The following is a 17,823-nucleotide window of genomic DNA, read 5'->3' as shown; positions in this document are numbered from 1 at the left end:
GTCCCTACACATTTTAATTTTTGAATGTATTCGTTTTCCATTACTACTACAAAAAATTACCACATATTTAGTGGCTTAAAACAACACAAATTTATTGTCTTATAGCTCTGTGGGTGAGAGTCTGACTCAGTCTCACTGAGCTAAAATGAGGGTATCAGCAAGACTGTGTTCCTTTCTGAAGGCTCTAGCAGATAATGTTTCCAAAGCCAGTAATGCCTGGTTCTCACATTGAATCACTTGATCTTCTGCTAGAGCCATATTTATGACTGATGTTTTCTGCCTCCCTCTCACTTTTTACTTTTGTGGTTACATCGGGCCCACCCAGATAACTGGGGATAATCTCCCCATTTTAAGGTCATCTGATTAGTGACCTTAATGCCATCTGCAACCTTAATTCCTCTTTGCCATGTAAACTAATATATTCATAGGTCTTGGGGGATTAGGATGTGGACATCTTCAGGGTGGCCATTATTCGGCCTGCCAGAGGGAATAATTTTAAATTTACAGAAGAGTTGCAAGGTACAGACAGTTCCCAAATATCCTCCTCCTAGTTTCCTTAAATGTTAATATCTTATATAACCATACACAATTGTCAAAACTAGGAAATTAACATTGGTACAATATCTTTAACTAAAGTCCAGACTTTATCTGGCTTTCATCAGTTTTCCCACTATTGCCTTTTGTGGTTCCAGGATCCAATCCAAGATACCCCATTGCATTTAGTGGGAGGGTGTTTATGGCCTTCTTGTTAGTGTTTCTGCAATAACCAGACACTGAAGTAGTCAAGTCAAAGTTGTCATGATACTTGTGCAGGCAGTATTGAAAGTTGCTGACCAAGGATAATACTTTTCACATTACATGTACAATAAGTAGTTTTCAAAGGACTGCTACTTCAACTAATGCATTACATATTGTTAAAACCATTCCTATTATTATTTTCTGATTTATGATGTTTTCTTAGCAACATTATGATATTTGCCTAGGAACACTGGTTTCTAGTGAAACTTTTTATTTCAAGCCATGCAAAAAATACAAAAGGTAGGGAATATTAAATTTCACAAATAGGATTGCCTCAAGGTAGAACAAGTTGCTTCTTGGTCTATCAAGAAAGTTCTGAAGAGATGCTCACAGTTTTTGCTAGGTCACTTTGGGGTAGGTAGACTGTGTGATTTTTGTATAGGCAAAATTAAAAAGTACTTTGAGGTTGATTTGGTGCCTGACTCTCTTTTCGCTATAGTAATTTAAAAATAAAATTATACATGTAATTCATATTTATTGCAGAAAAATTAGAAAACATGTAGGAAAAAACTATTTTTAATCATGCATGGGGACTTCCCTAGTGGCACAGTGGTTAAGAATCCACCTGCCAGTGCAGGGGACAAGGGTTCGAGCCCCGGCCCAGGAAGATCTCACATGCCACAGAGCAACTAAGCCTGTGTGCCACAGCTACTGAGCCTGCGCTCTAGAGCCCACGAGCCACAACTACTGAGCCCGCGTGCTGCAACTACTGAAGCCCGTGTGCCTGGAGCCTGTGCTCCGCAACAAGAGAAGCCACCAAAATGAGAAGCCCGCGCATAGCAACGAAGAGTGGCTCCGCTCACCACAGCTAGAGGAAGCCTGTGTGCAGCAACGAAGACCCAATGCAGCCAAATATAAATAAATAAATTTATTTTAAAAACATGCATGACCTCATTTCCCAAAGATAATAATTGCTAATATTCCTTTAGCCTTTTTCCCCTTGGGGCATATATACATAAGTATTATAAATATAATTTATTTTTGAAAATGGGTAATACTGTACATACCATTTCCTCTCAATATATCATGAACACATATTCATAGCATTGTTTACAATGGCTGCATAGCCATAAACTATCTAATTTCAGAACATTTTTATCACCTCATTTTTAGCTAGGCTTCTCAGGTATCTTGTGTTTTAGTATATTTTCCTGTAATTATTCTGCAAGTTCAGGGAACTTGTTGGCAATAAAAGTTGGAAAAGTATATGTAAGACCTCTATAGTACTTTTCAGAGTGTATTGGCACATACTGTTCATATTAAGGAAATAACAGTGATATCTATCTCATAGCGTTATTTGAAGAAATAAAGTAACAGTGAATAGCACATAGAAAACAACCCATAATGTGAGTTATTATTACTGACGTCGTTAATAGTCCTGTATGGTTAGTATCATCATGATCCCGTACATGTATTTTAGATGAGGAAACTGGCTGGAGAGGTGAAATAAGGACCCAAGGACGTCAATCTGGTAACCTCAGCTCATTTGACTTTAAATTCCATACTTTTGCCACTACACCACATTGACACTCTTTCCTGTTGGACCTGTCCTTTCTGACAGTATTGCAGGCAATTCTAGATCTGCTATTCTGCCTCCATCAAACTTTATTTTCCTATTTCCCAATTCTTTAGAGTCCTACAAGGAACTGCCTGACTTTGGGGTGATTATTGTGCTGGAATGAACAGGAGCCTTAATGAAGTTAAGTTACCAGAACAAGTGCTGTAGGGTAAGCCAGGACTGCAGCACGAAGGTAAGATTTATCAGCTTCTCAGTTTTGCCACGCGGCTTTGCGGTTGCCCTGGAAGCGCAGGAGAGTGGAGAAACGCTGAACGCCGGAAGCACTTCATTTCCCAGAAGTCCGCGCGCCGCACGCCACGTGACCGCCGGCTAGAGCGCGCCGGGGCTTTCGGTACCCCGGGCGTTCTCCGTAGCTTCCCTCTGCTCTCCCCGCCCCTGGGCCTCCGCACTGACGCTGTCCGGGCGGGAGCCGAGCCGGAGTCGGAGTCGGAGCCGGAGCCGCAGAGACGTGGAAACATGGACGCCTGAGCCGGTGTGCGCCAACCCGGCTGCGGCGGCGACCGCGGCTTGTTCTGTCCCCTCTGCCACCCGTTCGTCCGTCCGTGAGCTGGAAGCGGATCTCTCCGCCGGCTGAGACAGGTGGGCTGTGGCGTCGCCCCTGGCAGCGCGGCCCTGGGAGCCGGGCGGGGCCCCCGCCCCTTGTCAGAGCGGGTTTGGGGACACCCTCCCCTCCCCCGGGCAGATGGGTCCCTTCTGCCAGCGGGGGACGGGGCCACGAGAGCTGCCCCCCACTTCCAGGATTCAGTGGCACTTAGAGCCGGGAAGTGAGGGGATGTGCTAATCAAGAGAGTGAGAGGGGCCTCAGTCCGAGTCTGGTGTTGGGAGTTGGTCGTGGCGGGGGGGATACCGAAGAGCAAGTCGATGCTTCGGGAGATGGGGTTGATGTGACAAGTGGGCGTGTGATGGGCAAGGTGAGCAATAATGTTGATTGTTTTTTTGACATACAAATTTTCATTGAGATGTAATTGACATACCACAAAATTCACCCTTTAAAAGTACAATTAAAGTATAACGCAGTGGTTTTTTGTTCTTTTTTTTAACTCAGTGTTTTTTAAAAGCATTTTCACAGGGTTGTGCAACTGTCTAATTTAAGAACATCTTTATCACCCAAAAAAGAAAACTATACCCATTAGAAGTCACTCCTTATTCTCCACTTCCTGGCAAGTAGCGATTGTGTTTTAACTGAAAGGCGAGAGGGTGGGAAGTTAGATCGGGTGTTTGTGAACAGTAGTGAGTTAATAAAGCTGATAGGATGAAAGTACTGAAATAGAAGGGATGGGATGATTGTAATAGGGCCAGCAAAGGGGTACACAGGATAGACTCGCTAGGGGGGCAGACTGAGCAGGATCCTTGAAAGCTGGAGGGAGAGATGTGTAGAGAGAAGGTGCTGAAAGATATGAAAACACCGGTGTGTGTGTGGAGGCAGTGGAGAGGAGTGTACCCTTTCAGAGGGACCCTGGCTTTGGGATGATGAATTGAGGGCTCGAGAGAGGAACTGGAGGTGGAAGGGAAGGGGATCTATAGTAATAGGTGAATGGTGGCTGCTGAGCATGGAAGTTATGAATAATGTAGATTTCTTGAATGGTTATCCTGCTTTGTATTGTTTATCTTAGATAATTTTCTCTGCAACTCAGAGACAGACTGGGCAAGTATAACTATTCCCATTCTGCAGATGAAGAATCAACCTTTTAGCTGTTAGGTGACTTCCTGAAGCTCATTAGGTTAGTAAACAGGGCAGAATGAGTGGGAATGAAAGAATGGATGCACGTGGATTAAGTGGCAGAAAATTGAGATGGGTCAATGTTACAGGAAGGAGTTTCAACTATTAAATATATTAAGAAATCTATTTTATTATAAGTAGGTCGAGAACTTTGTTTTTGTAACTTTTAAATTTGGAAAAGCTCAACCCGGGATAATGTAATATACCCCCACGTACCCATTACCCGGCTCTAACAATCAGTAACTCAGGCTAATTTAGTTTCATCTATGGCCCTGAATTCCTATTCCCAACTCCATTTCATTTGTAAATATTTGAGTATATGTCTCTGGAAGATTGAGTCACTCTCTTTTTAATATACCCACAATATGATTGTCACACCTAAAAAATTAATAATAAGCTCTTTATATCTAGAAGGACTTATTTTTTAAAATGTGGTATCCATTTGATACTGAAGAAGCAGTGCAAACATTTTGATGTTTGACTTCCTGAAAAATACAGTTTGTTTCCTGATTTTTCCAGTTAATCCTGTTGTCCTGACTGTTCCATTTTCTTGGTTAATATGGTTCATCCTTTTGCAGAATGCTTGAAGAATTGTCACTTTGGCTATCTCTTTAATGGATGGAGTTTTGTGAGGGCAGGAGAAAAATAGAAGTGAAATATAACACAAAATGCACAAATAACTTATATCTCATACTGCTCTAAGTATTTGGGCAATTTGATTATGTTTCTCTCCAGATGATTTCACATATTGTTAGTTGTTTAATGTGTGTGTATTAGTTTTCTATGACTACTGCAACAAATCACCACAAATTTAATGGCTTAAAACAATACAGACTTATTCTTTAAAAGTTCTGTATTTTAGAAGTCCGAAATGGGTCTCACTGGGCTAAAATCAGTGTGTCAAGCCTGCGTTCCTTTTGGGAAGTTTCCAGGGGAGAATCTGTTTCCTTGCCTCTTCCAGCTTTTAGGGGCCGCCACATTCCTTGGCTTGTGACCCCCTTCCTCCATCTTCAAAACCAGCAGCATTGCATCTCTCTGGCTGTTCTGTAGTCCATCTGACCACAGCTGGAAAAGGTTCTCCACTTTTAAGGACCCATGTGATTAGATCAGGCACACCTGGGTAATTCAGGGTACTTTCCCTCAACTTAAGGTCCTTAACTTAATTACATCTGCAAAGTCCCTTTTGCCATGTAAAATAACCGAATCACAGGTTCCATAGATTAGGATGTGGACATCTTTGGGAATTGTTATTCTGCCTATCACAGTATGTTTTGGGATATTTTGTTGAGACTTAAGAAAATCAGTGATTTTGTTTGCTGCTGCAAATGCAGTGTGTCCTCTTTCACTTTGTAGATAATGGGAATAGTTAGTGCTGGAGAGGACTGTTCCATTTTCCTTTTAGTGACTGTAAACAAATATGTGGGAAATACCTGTGACATTTGTAGTATAGGCTTTGGAAAATGAGACCTTTAAAAGTGATTAAATATAAAAACAATGTAATAACGTGTAAAGTTTTTCTGTATTTTGTTTCGGTCTTTTTCATATTCATATTTATTTATTTATTTCATATCCATGTTTTTTAAGTATTGTTTACTTGTAATCAGAGTGTATGTAATGCTCAACTGCTACTTGAAGTCGCAGGACACTCTGGCAATGACGGTTTCCACGCCCAGAGTGAGAGGGCAGGGGCTCTGTGTCCCAGTGGGTGATGGAGGTACCTCCAATTCAACAGGAAGACTCAAAGGGAGAAAAAATTTTCAGGAAGAATGAGCTACTGTGAGAGTTGGGCTTGAATTCCCTTCTAGAATTTTAGGTATGTGACTCAGCTGGGCGAGGTTGAGTGCTGTGGGCCTGCAAAGCAGAGGGGCAAGATGGCTGTTACTGCTCTTCCTCTCCCAGGATGGGGGAGAAGACTCTGAATCTTACAGGTGGATTTCAGGAAGTCCTGTAGTTGGTATCCTGCTTCCTGAGGGGGTTCCACTTTCCAGCTTAGCTCTCAAGGTCTTGACTGCCTTGGAGTGTGAAGGTCTGGTCTCTCTGATGGTGGTGTGTTTTAGCTTACGGCTTCCAGTAAACATAATGGGAATTGTTATATATCTGTGCCTATTTTTAAGCTTATTTTCCCTACTAAGATTCTTAGTTGAGCTTAATGCTTTGAACTTCTTAAAAACTGCTTGCAGTTTTAAATTATACTCATGTTTGTCTATTTGTAGACAAAGCAATCTAATAGGGCTGAAAACAACTTTACAGATAGCTCTTATTTACTGAAAAATGTTTTTTTTTTATTATTAAGAAAGTTTGGTCAGTACTTTTTGATGTCTTCTCTAGTTTTTGTTACATTCTTTAAAAATGCGGACAGCAGGTGAGGGGTCGGGGGTGGGTGAAATGGGTGAAGGTGGTCAAAAGGTGCAAACTTCCAGTTGTAAAATAAATAAGTCCTGGAATGTAATGTGCAACGTGGTGACTGTTGTTAATAATACTGTATTATATGTTTGAAAGTTGCTAACAGTAGATCTTAAATGTTCCCGTCACAAGAAAAAAAAATAACTCTATGTGGTGCTGGATGTTAACTAGACTGATTGTGGCAATCATTTTGCAATACAGTATATACATATATTGAATCATTGTGTTGTACACCTGAAATTAATATGTTACATGTGAATTATATCTCAATTAAAAAATGCAGACACCAAAAGTGGCTGTAACTCTCCAATAAGAATATTGGAAGAATTAACAACAATTTTTTTGTATGTCATATGACAGATAGTAAGTTTTCTTTTTTAGATTGAGTCAATCACTGAATCTTTTTTTAAAAATATTTATTTATTTATTTATTTGACTCTGCCAGGTCTTAGTTGGTTGTGGCCCTCGGGATCTTTGTTGTGGCATGTGGGATCTTTAGTTGCGGCATGCAGGCTCTTAGTTGCGGCATGCATGTGGGATCTAGTTCCCTGACAAGGGATCAAACCCAGGCGCCCTGCATTGGGAGCACGGAGTCTTAACCACTGGACCACCAGGGAAGTCCTGAAGTCAATCACTGAATCTTGACAATTATTCCTTCAAAATACCTTTTGCAACCCTCCACCTTACAATACTTTCAAAGCCTCCTGTGTCAGTTAAGATTAGGTTTGTCTTTGAGTAACATACCGTTGCTAGCTTGAACATGTTGTTAGTTTGTTTCTCATGTAAGAGAAGTCCAGAGGTAGACAATTCAGGGCTGGTATGGTGGCTCTGCTGTCATGAGGGACCCAGCCTCTTTTCCAGCTTCTTACTCTGTCATCTCTAGGATATGGCCCTTGATTTCTGGGTCCAGATAGTAATGTATGGCATGTAGTCAGATAAATGGTCTGGCACCCATAGGATAGTTCTGGACTAAGGTATTTTGAAATCATCAGTGTATTGGGGAAGAGTTCACTGGTCTAGAAGGCTGAGGGATGTATGCAATTTTATAGTTACAGTGGGCAAAGTAGAAGACATGCCCTTTAGTAAGTCTCCCTATCAGGCATCAGCTTGCTTTCTGGCCTTTTTTGCTTCCCTCCCTACTCTAGCCATGTTGAGCTTTTTTCAGTTCCTTGAATGGACCCTGCCTGTTTTTCCTAATCCTAGGCCTACACACATGCTTTTCTCTTACTTTGAAAAGTTTCTTAACTCCACACCCAACCAGGCCAGTCCTTCAGGTCTTAGCTTTTATTTTTTTTTTATTTATTTGGTTGTGCCGGGTCTTAGTTGCAGCAGGCGGCCTCCTTAGTTGCAGCTCGCTGGCTCCTTAATTGCAGTACGCAGGCTTCTTAGTTGCAGCACGCAGGCTCCTTAGTTGTGGCATGCGAACTCTTGGTTGCAGCATGCATGTGGGATCTAGTTCCCTGACCAGGGATCGAACCCGGGCCCCCTGCATTGGGAGCACGGAGTCTTACCCACTGCACCACCAGGGAAGTCCTAGGTCTTAGCTTTTATGGCATGACCTCTGGGAAGCTTTCACTGAGTCCTGAATAGTTGCCATATTATAATTTCATGTTGCTTTATTTGTGTCTCTTACTCAACTGTAAATAAATTCTATCCTTCACAGTTTTAACCCTGGCTCTTGGTATTGTGCTGGCCACATAGTGGGCACTCAGGAAATATTGACGGAGTCGTTGTGCTTACATAACCAGTGTGATGGAGCTTGGGTATTGCTAGTTTGTTTGTTTGTTTGTTTGTTTTTTTGCAATACGTGGGCCTCTCACTGTTGTGGTCTTTCCTGTTGTGGAGCACAGGCTCCGGATGCACAGGCCCAGCGGCCATGGCTCACGGGCCCAGCCGCTCCGTGGCACGTGGGATCTTCCCGGACTGGGTCACGAACCCGTGTCCCCTGCATCGGCAGGCGGACTCTCAACCACTGCGCCACCAGGGAAGCCCTGCTAGTTTGTTTTTTCAGCCCTGTACTATTCTTTGATATGTGCACATTGAGTTATATGAATCAATGATTGTGAAATAGTAAAGCACATTCTCTCCAATGTATTTAAAAATTAATATTTCTACTTAAAGTAATACTTGCAAATTGTTAGAAAAGATAATAATTTATAATAATGTTATAGAAGATCAGCAGTACCCTGCCTTACCTGTCCTTTTTAGTCTGGTTCCCAGAGATAACTGCTTTTAACTGTGTTTATAAGTAATATGTCTAAATGGCTATTTTGTGATTTATCAATTTTAGGTAATACCTGTTGATGCCTGTTGTGGTAGATGAGCCTCTTCCTCCTCCTCCCCCTCTTCCAGCCCTTGTAGTATAGATACTTAAGAATTCTTGATTAATTCAGTGTTTACATTATCCTGACTGCATAAATATCAGTGCTGAGCTGAGTTTACCTTGCTTCCCCGCCCCCCCTCCTTATTTGCTTTATTTTTCTGTGAACATATTACTGATTTTTACCAAATACTTTGGAAGACCTGTGGGGATTGGGACCCACGAAACCGATGCAAGATGTTACTCTGGCTACTGCTGTTGCCGTGACAGTGAATTGTTTTTCATCCCCTCCCAGAGGCTTCATTGTCTTTATTAATGAAGGTAAAGTACAGTCTCACACCTTCACAGTTCCCGACCTGACAGTGTCTTAACTTAATGCTCCTCTGTTTTGTTCGTGCTTTCTGTTTGGAACTCCTGTTACTAATCTATTAAGACCTTCTAAATGAATTTTTTTTTTTAACAGTACACAAAATGGCTTTTATTTCACATCCACTCATCTTTCAAGTAATTACACAGCTTCTATATTATCACACAAGACTGCCTATTGAATTTTTAAATCAGTTTTTAGTAGTTTCAAGTATCTTTTCTTGTTCTTTATTTTTTGCGGTACGTGGGCCTCTCACTGCTGTGGCCTCTCCCGTTGCGGAGCACAGGCTCCGGACGCGCAGGCTCAGCACCCATGGCTCACGGGCCCAGCCGCTCCGCGGCACGCGGGAGCCTCCTGGACCAGGGCACGAGCCCGTGTCTCCTGCATTGGCAGGCGGACTCTCAACCACTGTACCACCGGGGAAGCCCTCTTTTCTTGTTCTTTGATTATTTCCTTGACATCTTGTTCTTGGTTCATGGGAACAATGTGGTATAGTGGTTAAGAGCATGGTTTCTGCACCCAGACTGCCTTAGCCTGAAACCTGGTCTCTCACTTTCTAACTCTGTAGTCTTGGTCTTGGGCAAGTCGCTTAACCTTTCTTTGTCTCAGTTTATTCTTCTAGGCCAAGGGTTGGCAGACATTTTGTGTAAAGGGCCAGATCATAAGAATTAGGCTTTGTGGGCCCAGAGGCAAAATGAAGAATATTTTGTAGGTACTTGCAAAACAAGGGAGAAAAAATTTCCTCAAGTTTTTTAATCGATGAAATTAAAAATACAATACTAATAATGGTTGAGAACTCTTTTTTTGGTAATAAAGGTTTGCTGATGAGAAGAATGAAATCTTTTTTGGGGGAGAAGGGATAACATTTTACTTAATTGGAGTTTAAAGTTACTGTTTCCTATCATCAAAATTGATCATAAATGTTCCTATTTAATGCTGATTTGTAATGAGATTTAATGTATTTCACCTTTGAATATATCTTTTTACATAGATAAGTATTGCCAAATACTGATATCAATCTATGAACATATATATTTTTTTTTTTGGCTGAACTGCACGGTTTGTGGGATCTTAGTTCCCTGACCAGGTATTGAACCCGGGTCCACAGCAGTGAAAGCCCGAGTCTTAACCACTGGACCACCAGGAAATTCCCCCAGTGGTTTTAATAGAGCGTATTTATTGCTTGGAAGACATCTGTAGAATTATGTTAGATTCATTTCTCATATTTACCCTTTAGCAAATCATTGCATTACCAACTAATCACTTCCAATTGAGGACTACGTGGAACTCCTTGTTGCACAGTTAAATGGGTTTTGAAATGTGGAACGTACTTTTGTACTTGTACTGAGGTCTGAAAAATGCTGTTGGAACTGTAGTTTGACTTTGGAAAATATATCTACTGCATACTTGTGTAGGAGTGGAGGTCTCGAGTCTTATTTTGATTTTTGACAGCATCAAAAGTGTATAAAGGGGCTTCCCTGGTGGTGCAGTGGTTGAGAGTCTGCCTGCCGATGCAGGGGACATGGGTTCGTGCCCCGGTCTGGGAAGATCCCACATGCCGCGGTGCGGCTAGGCCCTTGAGCCATGGCCGCTGAGCCCGCGCGTCCGGAGCCTGTGCTCTGCAACAGGAGAGGCCACAACAGTGAGAGGCCCGTGTACCGCAAAAAAAAAAAAAGTGTATAAAGCAGCTTGACATTACCTGTGATTCAAACAATGTCAGTTGTCCTTGAAATGACTTTACCTCGGTATAGGTTTTACAGATTTTTAAGTGCTGTTGGCCTTCTAATTTTAGGTTGAATTCATTGAGAAATATTATCAAATGTGCAGCAAAAACTAATTTCCAAAGCCATTCAGTGTCTAGTAACAGTGGTTGAGGGAGTTCTTCTTGTTCAGGACAATTTCAGTCTCAACCCTGAGCTTGAAAAATTTAAATAAAACTATACCATTGCTGAGCCATTGTATTGTTGTGTGGTAGAACGTATCAGGATATTCAGTTTTTATTTCCGAGAAAAATTTTATGGAACTGATAGTTAAGTTCATGAGAGTGGATGAAGTTGGCTGTTGACACTGCTGGTTCAATAACACATCATAGATTCAAATATTTTTATGCAGAGTACCTGCTGATAGATAGCATAATGAACACTGTAGGCTATAAGCACCTTGCATTTAAGAAATATTTATGTAATTTACTTAAAAATAGAAATAATAAATCCACATGTTAACATAAGTAACATATTTTTGTAAAAAAAGTATATTTTGCAAAGTAAAATAAAATTTTGTAAACACCTTGCATTTTCATAAGATTTGTAAACTTGTCCAGCTAAGCTTTTTTCTGCTCCACACATGTTTACCGCCATCTGTCATTATTCATCTTAGCAGATGCCACTTCAGGTTGTACTGAATTAGTATTTTCTCAACCAATTTGGAAAACATTCATGGCTGTAATTGTTCCTTACAGGCTGTTCTTGGAGCAATTATTTTCACTGAGAGACAAGTCTTAAAGATGTTGTATTTTCTCTGGACACATTTCTTTGTCTGCTGTAATCAAACACAATTTAAACCATGATTGGTAAATGACTTTCCTTGCTTGGTTAACAAATGAGCCATTCAGAATCTTACTCTGGTTGTAGCCTCATTTTCATTTTTTATTTTTGGGAAGACATTTTGCTTGTGATGAAATGCCTTGTTTTAAATTTTCTAATTTTCTTGATTGTTGCTCTGATGAGTTGGGAGTGAGTGCTGTGTGGTAGGGCATGTCATGTTATTACCTTAGTTGGTAATGTCTACCTATCTTGTATTCTTCTGACATAGCTACGATGATATTACATGATAAACATAATACTTCAATATCTAATTAGATAAAAAAAATCTACACTCCACTGTGACTTAAAAGTGTGACATCAGAGTCTACTTCGTTCTTTTTTTTTTTTTCGGCCACGCCTTGGGGCTTGCGGGATCTTAGTTCCCCGACCAGGGATCGAACCCAGGCCCCAGCAGTGGAAGCACAGAGTCCTAACCACTGGACCACCAGGGAAATTGCCCTTTGTTCTTGCTTTGATATGAGAGATATTTACTGGTAATTAAAAATGTCGAAGTATGGCAATATGCCTGACACTTGAAATGCTGTCATTGTCACATGTGTCCCTGAGATTTGTAGTGCACTGAGCAGCAGTATAAGGGGATGAACACACCACATATAGTCTCTGTAGTAACTACTCAGCTCTGCTGTTGTATCACGAAAGCAGCTTTAGTGTGTAAACAAATGACCATGGCTGTGTTCTAATAAAACTTCACTTGTAGACACTGAAGTTTTAATTTCATAGGATTTCCACGTGTCACAAAATACTGATTTTTCTTGACCACTTAAAAATGTAAAAATCATTCTTCATGCAGCAGGCTGGATTTAGCCCTCGGGTCATAATTGCTAACCCGGTGCGGATTAAGAGACTCAATATGTGTCAAGCACTTTGAATAGGACCCAGGGACATAGTAGGCTGTATAAATGTTTGCAGTTGTTATTATTAGTTTTATTATCTCCCTGAGGATATTAGTTAAAATTTTTTTCTTAGAATCACCTGTTTTCTGATTAATATTTTTGGTTTCTTTATTTCACATTGGAGGCTTTCCTCACAAGTCTGATCATTTTTGGTGGACCACTCTTAATTTAAGATTGAGACTCCCAGTATTGATTGAAAGCTCTGCATGTGAGTGGATTTTGCTGAGTGGTGAGCATTGCTGTAGATGGCAAGCCAACTTTTTAAATGGGGGGAATCCCAAATGTCTGTATCTTTTCCATGGTTCCCCCTTCATTTTCTCTTGGGAAGAACCCTCCAGTCTCCTGCTTTGGAGGCTGGGAAACCCACTGTGTATCTGTGCAGCAGGCCGACTTCAACTTCATTCCCCTGTTTTTATCCTCTGCCTCATTACTCTCTGCAACCTTGGCTTCAGAGTCCAGAGTCTCTTCATTCAGATTTCTTCAGAGTGCACATACATGGTTTCCTACTCGGGGGGGAAAGACTCGCAGACTTGAGCCCCCTGCCTTGCCCAGTCGTTCATGGTGCTTTTCTCCAGTTCTTTCACCTTCCCAGGGTTCCATGGGACGGATTGGCTGGCTTCTTGTTAGGGTCTCCTTTGGCAGGCGGGTATGTTGGGGGCATCCTCGGCTCCGCCACTTCAGTTACTAGCACTCTGTCACCTTTCCATCTTTCACACCTCCTTTGATCTTATACTTGTGGGCTTACATCTTTTTATTTTCATTGCTTTCATTTCACTGCCATGGAATACCCAACTGTACTTAATATAGCACTTGGAACATAGTAACCTTTTAGAGAATGTTCCATTACTTGGACTAATGGCACCTGTGGTGTTTTAACATGTCCTTTGGCCAGTGATCACTGCCCACTATTTCTCTGGACTCCTGTTTCAATGATGAGGTTTCACTTTAAAGTTTGTTGAGTACAAATGTGTGTGTGTGCGTATGTTTGTGTGTGTACACACACATATATACATTCAGGCGATTCTGGGATATAGTTTATGATTTATGGAGTCTCAACTTAAGTCAGGACAAAGTGCACTAGGGTGTTATTTGTATATTTTGAGGGTGTTAAGACAGAATTTGGTTATTATGGATTTTCAGATCCACTAATGTTTACTTTCCAGCTAAGATACATTAACTCAGGAGACAGTGAATCAGTACATATAGAAGAGGAAGGAGATTTATTTTATGTATATATCAGATATTTCACAAATTAAATACAAAATATTGAGCATATCATTTCTTGTTCATAGTGTTCTTTTCACTCATGATAGTAAAATTGACTTGGAATAATTGATCTGAAGTGTTAAATAGCGGTATAAGTCAGACAGCAAAACAAGGCATTATTTGAAGGGTAGTTAAATTATAAATGAATGGTGAAGATAATGAGTGCTCTAGGACTGTAGAGAAAAGAGTGCTCACACTATGCTTAGTGAGTAGGGTTTCAGGTTCTGTGGGACAGGTGTGTGGCGGGGGAGGCAGGTGTGAACAGGAGCAGAGGAATGCTAGAGCATGCTAGGTGTTGAGAACGTGGCTTGCCTTACTTTGTTCTGGTACTTTTTTGCAAATTGCGGTTCACACACAATTTGTATCAAAATCGCTGAGAATGCTTTTTAGAAAATGCAGATGCCTGGGCTGTGGCCTGACATTCTGAATCTTTGAGGCGTAAGCATTTGCATTTTTATCCACGTGCTCCACAGGTGTTTTTTATGTACCTTGAAGTTTGAGAACTACTGGTTTGGAGGACAGTTGGAAATAAAGTTGGAAAGCGAGCTTTCAGACTGTGGAGGGTCTTGAATGTCAATATTTGGCTTTTCATGTAATGAAGAATCATTGAATATTTTTGAGCTGGTTAAGTAAAATGATGGAAGTGGTAACTTCACAAATATTAAAAATAGATTGTACTTGACCTTTTATTTGGCTAAACATGCCTTTACTGAGTGCTTTGCATGTGTCATCTTGCTTCATCCTCAGAAAATATGAGTTGTAAGTAGTGTTTTTCTCATTATGCAGTAGGGTTTGATAAGTGGTAAATGGGATTCAGGCTGAGTCTACAGACTTAGCAGGGTCTGTCTCATACTAGAACCTTTGGTCTTTTTTTGTTTTAAATTTATTTAATTTATTTATTTTTGGCTGCACTGGGTCTTTGTTGCTGCACGCGGGCTTTATCTAGTTGCGGCAAACGGGGGCTACTCTTCGTTGAAGTGCGCGGTCTTCTCATTGTGGTGGCTTCTCTTGTTGTGGAGCTCGGGCTCTAGGCACGTGGGCTTCAGTAGTTGTGGCACACAGGCTCAGTAGTTGTGGCTCGTGGACTCTAGAGCGCAGGCTCAGTAGTTGTGGCGCACGGGCTTAGTTGCTCCGCGGCATGTGGGATCTTCCCGGACCGGGCTCGAACCCGTGTCCCCTGCATTGGCAGGCGGATTCTTAACCACTGTGCCACCAAGGAAGCCCAGAACCTTTGGTCTTAATTTTGATGCTGGACTGAATTTCCTTTTTTTTTTTTAAGGATTAATGTAGTAGTGGAATGTGCAGGGTGAATCGAAGTGGAGAGATTGGGAGCAAAGAAATCAGGATACTGTTGCACTGAATCATGTGAGATTGTAGAAGCCTGGTCCAGCATGGAAGCAGCGGGAAGATAAAGAGATGGGCTTAAAAGTTGATATGTAGAATTGTGGGTATTGTAGAAGAACCCACAGGACTTGTTGATGTCATTGGGGAGTCACCCTAGTAAACTGGTAAAGACCAGGGACTCTGGAACTAGATTGCCTGGGTTCAAATCCTGGCTTTTCTACTTATTATCTCTGGGACCTCATGAATTTGGTAAGTTACTTAACCTATCTGTGCCTTAGTTTCCTCATCTGTAAAATGAGAAAACTGTGCCTACCTCTCAGGGTTGTTAAGGGGGACTAAATGAATCAGTGAGTTTAAAGCCTTTAGACCATGTAAATAAATCTGCTAATAGCGCTGTTGCATATGTGCTGCTTCTGCCTCAGATGCTCCTGTGTATTTCCATGGATGCTTGTAATAACTCCATTGTAATACTTACCAAATGTGTTATAATAATTTATTGACATGTTTGTCTCTCCAGGATTTGAGTCCATTAATGGCAGGGACCTGGTTTTATTCATTTTTGCATTTTCGGTAGCCATCATAACACCTACATTTACAGTAAGTGTGTAATAGGCATGTGTGGAATGTATGCTTGGGTATGTGAGTGAGGTAACTTGAGCCAAGAATGCTGATGACATTGATAGGAATAGTGACTTTTGGAAGGGTTGCTTGTTTTGGGGGACAAATGTTAAAATTCTATTTTAAAATTTATGATGATAGTACGACATCAGTTGATATGTTCAATATGTAGAGATTTATGCTTGGATTTTGACTGAGAAGTCAAGACAAAATATTAATTCTGGGGTCACTCACATAGAGTTTAAAGCACAAGCCAGAAGCACATTCAGAGCCTTCCTGAAGGAGAGCAGGTAAAGAGAACATCCATTTATTTAAGATTTTTTTTTTTTTTTTTTTTTTACTGTAAGTTACAACATGTTTCTGGTTTCAAAAAAAGTCAAGCAGTACAGAAGGACATAAAGTGCAAAGTCTCTTCCCTCCAGATTTCCATTCCCATTCTTCAGAGGTAACCAGTCTTGGATCATTGCTTATGTTTCCTTCCAGAAATTATCTAGGCGTATATAAGAATTTACATGTTTATTTAAACTGATGGGATTTTACTATATGAGCTGTTCTGTGTCTTTGTGTTTGTTTTCACTTGCAGTATTTGGGATATCTTTACATATTAACACATAAGATCTACCTCATTCTTTTCAGTGGCTACGTTGTATTCCATTATATGCTTATTCCATACTGTAGTTAATCTCCAGATGATGATCATTTAGGTTATTTTGTGTATTTGCTATTCCAAATAGTGATTAACATCTGTATGTATAGAACTTGTCAACTTGTATGAGTTTACCTGTGAGATGAATTTCTAAAACCAAAATTGTTGGCACACTTAACATTTTGACAGGTGTTGCCAAATACCTACACACTAATGGTGGGGATGCCTGTCTCCTTGTTACTCTCACAACTGCTATTAAGGTTTTTCTTAACCTTTGCTAATCAGATTGGTAAAAATGATACCTCACTGTTTTAATTAGCATATTTTATTCCTCATTTATACTGAAGATCTTTTCATATATTTATTAGCTATGGGACCTTGGCTATTTCAAAGTATTTTTTTTGAGTAATATCTCTTCAGCAGTGTGCTGTAGGTTACTTAGGGATAAGGAGGAATAATCTACCTTGGGAGATATGTCATATATACGACAAAACCATAACATTTAAAGGTAGTTTTTACATAATGGAAACTTTAGGTGAGTGGTGGGAAGGTGAGAGGGAAGACTGGTTTTGGGAGGGAGGGTGGAATCAGTTTTATACACATTAAGATTGAATTATTCACTACGTTGCCTTAAAGATAGGTCTTTTGAAAGGTACTGCTAAAAGCATCAGCAGTTGCACGCTGCTTATTTCTAGTATAGATTTATGTAAGGAACATTGTTATCCACGAAATTACTGGATATATATGTATAAATTTTTGCATGTTGCATATTATAATTAATATATATAATTATTTATGTTATATTACCCTTAAGTAAAAAAAAATTCCTGTTTTAGGCATATCGATAGTACTGGCATTCCAGTCAGAGGTTGGGACTAGGAGAGGTTTGAAAGTAATAATAATATCGTGGAAGGCACTGGTGAAACCAGGAGAGAGCCTCAGTTATTGAAACATTGAGAGAAAGCAGAGCTGAAAGCCAGGAAGTCTTCTGATGCACAGTGAGAGGGAAGAGCATTAGGACTGTTAGGAGGTGGGGTGATTGGACAGTGGGTTTTTCAAGTTCCAGTTTATTGTGGTTTTCATTGGTAAGGGTCTTGGGAGTTCCAAATACATTGAGTGCAAGTGGGGTCTGTGTGTGTGTGTGTGTGTGTGTGTTTGTGTTTGAAATCCTTGGCATGAATTAGATGCAGAAGAGGTGCCATTGGGCCTCAGTTTTCTACTTTGCTTTCTGCGAGGGTGGGGAGCAGATGGAACTTTCTGGCAAGA

The 17,823-nt window shown here is 40.7% G+C and overlaps 1 protein-coding gene across 1 annotated transcript in view; it reads left to right on the top strand.

Moving 5' to 3' along the window:
- Positions 1-2,679: 2,679 nt before the first annotated feature.
- The window catches only part of DYM (dymeclin), a 370,766-nt gene continuing 355,622 nt past the window's right edge, over positions 2,680-17,823 (top strand). The window contains exon 1 of the mRNA XM_027118470.1: positions 2,680-2,956. The gene's annotated coding sequence lies outside the window, so the exon portion shown is untranslated. The remainder of the gene's footprint in view (positions 2,957-17,823) is intronic.

Source organism: Aethalodelphis obliquidens, unplaced genomic scaffold, assembly GCF_003676395.1.
Source record: "Aethalodelphis obliquidens isolate GAN/ISIS:26980383/991018 unplaced genomic scaffold, ASM367639v1 scaffold19, whole genome shotgun sequence".
Lineage (NCBI taxonomy): Eukaryota > Metazoa > Chordata > Mammalia > Artiodactyla > Delphinidae > Aethalodelphis > Aethalodelphis obliquidens.
Note: the sequence above shows the minus strand (reverse complement) of the source record. Positions and strands in the feature narration are given on the sequence as shown.